At 44.5% G+C, this 4,645-nt stretch overlaps 1 pseudogene; it reads left to right on the top strand.

Moving 5' to 3' along the window:
- The first annotated feature begins 680 nt into the window (after positions 1-680).
- On the top strand, positions 681-1,664 carry LOC121443379 (annotated as a pseudogene).
- The last annotated feature ends 2,981 nt before the right edge of the window (positions 1,665-4,645 follow it).

Raw genomic sequence — 4,645 nt, 5'->3', positions numbered from 1 at the left:
CTGGCTTCTTTATTTTGTTTTTTCTTTTGAGACAGGTTTTCTCTGTGTATCTCTCACTGTCCTGGAACTCACTCTGTAAACCAGGCCTGCCTCTGCCTCCATGGCTCAACAGTTAAGAACACTGACTGCTCTTCCAGAGGTCTTGAGTTCAATCCCCAGCAACCAAATGGTGGCTCACAACCATCCATAATGAGATCTGGTGTCCCCTTCTGTCATACAGGAAGAACACTGTGTATATATGATTAATTAATATTTTTTAAAAAAATCGGCAAATCTTAAAAAAATTCCAATTAATCCAATATCCCTAAATTGTACAAATATTAAAAATTCCTCAAACATGAAATATGCAAAGATTAAAACCAAAAGCGAAAGACAGTCACAACAGTGATCTTGTGGCTCAGCTTTGCTGTATCTCTGTCACTCAGCTGCCCTGGCTTTATGATTTTATTGTACCCATCAGTTATGGCTGTACCACATCATAGGTTTAGATAATAAAATAACATAAATAAAAAAGTTCTCCTCTGCCTGGCCGTGGTGGCACACGCTTTTAATCCCAGCACTCGGGAGGCAAAGGCAGGTGAATCCCTGTGAGTTCGAGGCCAGCCTGGTCTACAAGAGCTTGTTCCAGCACAGCTAGGACTATTACACAGGGAAACCCTGCCTTGGGGGGAAAAAAAAATGTTCTCCTCCATCAAGTAGGTGAAAAATGGTAAATTAGTGACAGCCCAGCAGATAAAGATGTGCTGGCCACATGAAACAACCAAACATCAGATAGCCAAGTCCAAGCATGTGCAACCATGTGAAGGATGGCCAATGCATTGGAACCAAGCGGCCAGGGAGTTCCCCCCAACCCTGCCCCCATGAACCTGCAAGCACTTTGCAGACCTAGGAACTATCCTGTCACATTGACAACACTGACCCATTGCAATGTGGCCTGCTTCATGAGGCAGCTGATGGATGATGAGAAGAAAGTCAATTCCCTGGCTGACAGCCACATCCTCCTAAAGGACTTCCAAGCAAGTTCAAGCTGACACTGCTGACGAACTTAGTGGCGTTAGAAGGAAGGGAACAGCTGACGTTCATCCACTGCAGTCATATGACTACTGTCCCAAGTGACCACAGCAAGCAACACTACCCTGAGAGGCTGGGACACATGGAATATGAGCCAAATATACTGCTTAGAGGACATCTATGGACAGCTGGTGTGTTGACCTTGACTTCAGTGCCAACAGGCAGTATTATCTCACCAGCTGCAGAAATCAGTACAAAGTGACGTTCTGGGGCACACGGAATGTCACCTAGCCCATGAAAACCCTAAAGAATCATTCTCACTGGGTGTGGAGCTTCTGGTACAGTCACTTTAATGACCAGCTGGTCCTCGCTGGCAGCAGTGACAGCAGTGTCTTCCTGTTCGACAAGGTGTCCATCTCCTCAGAGCCCTTCAGCCAGTTGGTAGATAATAATTGTGTCATTAGACACACCCCGGCCAGAGCACTATGCTGAACCCTTGCAGGATGATATTATTGCCACTTTTGAGGAACATGAATACAGTATGTACCCTTTGGATTAGGCATTCAGATGACCGATGGCTATTTGCTTTCCTGAGTTCTATCAGGAGACTAATCATCAACAGAGTCCCTAGGGCACTGAAGTACCATATATAGGTCTAGTGACCCATGGTACTGTTTTTGGTACTTGGCAGATTCTCAGAAATCTGCAGCTGTGGCGCAATTCCCTTTGTAGACAGATCCCTTCATGGGAGAACCAACATTGCTTCCAACAGGAGTTCTAAGGGAAACAGCTGAGCTTCTACTAGAAGCTCATCTGAAGCTGTTGGCACAGTCTGAGGAACCTGCCTAACCCCATTTTGAAGACAGGAGGCATTATGCTGTATGGTTAAAAATAAGTTTCTATTAGACCTAAGTTGCTCTGTTTTCTGGAATCTGACCTTCCCTAACCCATGACCTTGATTTGCTTGTAAAAATACCCTTACCCTCCTGGCCCTCTCTGAATCCTCTATGGCCCTCACGTGGTAACCACATGACTTTTTTTTTTAATATTTATTTATTTATTTGTTATGTACACAATATTCTATCTGTGTGTATGCCTGCAGGCCAGAAGAGGGCACCAGATCTCATTACAGATGGTTGTGAGCCACCATGTGGTTGCTGGGAATTGAACTCAGGACCTTTGGAAGAGCAAGCAATGCTCTTAACCTCTCTCCAGCCCGATCACATGACTTTTAAGTTTCATTTCCTGATTTATTGCCCCATTGTCCTTCTTCTGTAAAACTACTCATGATTTTACTCCTTAAAAGGGGTGTAAGAGATAGATTCTGGGGTTCTCTCTTTAACCCAATTTAGGAGGCACTAGCTAGCCAGCTCTTGAGTGCACCCACAAAAAAAAAAAAAAAAAACAAGTTTGAGCCAGGCGGTGGTGGCACACAGTTTTAATCCCAGCACTCAGGAGGCAGAGGAAGGAGAATCTCTGTAAGTTCAAGGATAGCCTAGTCTACAAGAGGTAGTTTCAGGACAGTCTCCAAAGCTATAGAGAAATCCTGTCTTGAAAAACCAAAAAAAAGGGGGCAAGTTTGCTTCAAATTTGACTCAAATTATAGCAGTGGTCTTATTCTTGCCTTTGGGTTTAACATTTTCTGGAGAACCCTAGTGATATTCAGACCATCCACCGAAATTCTAAATCTGGACCTTCACTCCAGAACTCCAGGGGGCTGGGAAGGCTGCCTCAGAAGGCATGAGCCTTGAGATGTTCCAAGGCTCTGAGACTGCCTTCAGTTTGTGACTATGAGGAGAACTCTTGTGCTGAGAAAAGCAACAGGAATCTGTGGAGGCCTCCGGCCTCTGGTTCTGTTTTATAGGATCCCTATCTTGGATGTGGAGGGGGTTCGAGGGGACCCTTGCATTCTCCTGTCCAGGGCAGAAGGTAAGATGTCGCATCACCCATCTGAGGTTCTTCGTCTGGTTTTATGTCCTATTTGTCTTGTCTTTGGCTTCATGTTTACTATACTCTTTCTGTGTTAACTGATTTATTTTGGACTTGGGGAAACTGAACTGATGGCCAGTATGGGTAAGACTAGCAAGCCTAACAGTCCTCTAATCTGTATTCTAAAGGAATTTGATAAACTTTATCCCCCTACCGTTAAGAAGGATTATGATTATTAGTATTAGTATTGTCTCTGAACATTCTGTGAAACAGAATGACCCACATTTGGGGTTGACTGGCCCTCCCAGGTACTTATGATTCTCAGACAGTGTGGCCAATGAGTAATGTCACTCTTGGTCAACCCAGCTACCCAGATCAGATTGAATACATCTTGCCTTGAGTTGAAGCAACTTCCAACCTGTCCCCCTGGATGAATGTCTGTATGATCCCCATCAGGCAAGGTGGTCAAGTTCTAGTTGTTGGCAGACAGACCCTTTGAGGGCCTGTAGCAGAAACCAGAAGGCCCCCTCTGTAAACCATTCTGCAAGACACACAAAAGGAAAAATCCCTCTTCCCTCTGTATAGACATCTGACCCATCTTCTCCCCTCTTCACCTCAACCTCCACCCTTGTCACCGCAGTCCCCACCATGAAGGACTCACTCTACCCCCAGGTCTGTACCTACCATCTAGTTCTTTCCTAGTTCCATCTATCTTCCCCATCCCCAGCTCTTCCCTACCTCACCCTGTCTTTTCTTTCCACACCTACCAGAGTGTCCCATATGGCCCTCTCAACTACTTTGATTCTGGTTCAGTGGTGGCACACCCTTCAATCCTTGCTCCCCTATGGCCATTTCCTAACAATCAATGTCGATATGTTCCTTGCTCCATCACAGATCTCTACAACTGTAGGAGCCAGAACTCCCCTTTCAGCCCCACCTGAATTCTTTAATTTATTTAATTGATTCTGTCTTTTTTAATCATCTACCCACAAGGGATGATTGTCTGCAGATTCTCTGTACCCTCTTTACTACCAAAGAAAGGGAATCAATTCTCATGAAAGCAACTGGCCTACTCCTCAAGAATAGCTTCAATGCTGATGATCAGGGAACAGAGGCAATCGATAATACTCTGTAAAGAAGGCAACCTCAATGGGACTACAGCATGGAGAGAGGTCATTCGGTGAATATCACCAAGTTCTGTTAGAAGGGGCAGTCTGAAAGCCCATTAACATATATAAGGTAACAGATGTGAAAACAGGCCCAGATGTGTCACATTCAGCTGTCCTGGATACCTCCTAGACACCTATCAGTTATGCACTCCTGTAGACCCAGAGGACCTGGAAAACCTCAAAGCAGTCAACCTGGCCTGTGTTACTCATTCGGCCCCTGACATGCTAAGTAATAATCCTTCTGTACACTGTGAATATGTATTACTCTCGTTGGTTTAATAAATAACCAACTGGCCAAAAGCTAAGCAGAAAGAGGTTAGGCAGGAGAGCCAAACTGAAAAGATGTTGGGAAGAAGAAAAAAGGTGGAGTGAGTCACCAGCCAGACACAGAGGAAGCAGGAGATGAAGATGCAGTGTGAAAAAAGGTACCACCATGTAGTAGAGCATAGATAAGAAAAGGTTAATTTAAGTTGTAAAAGCTAATTAGTAATAAGCCTAAGCTATTGGTCGAGCAAATATAATTATTAATAAGCCTC

This window comes from Microtus oregoni, unplaced genomic scaffold (genome assembly GCF_018167655.1).
Source record: "Microtus oregoni isolate MIOR12 unplaced genomic scaffold, Mior012 000002F_ref0000024, whole genome shotgun sequence".
Classification (NCBI taxonomy): Eukaryota; Metazoa; Chordata; class Mammalia; order Rodentia; family Cricetidae; genus Microtus; species Microtus oregoni.
The sequence above is the reverse complement of the archived record's forward strand: the minus strand, read 5'-3'. Positions and strand labels throughout refer to the sequence as shown.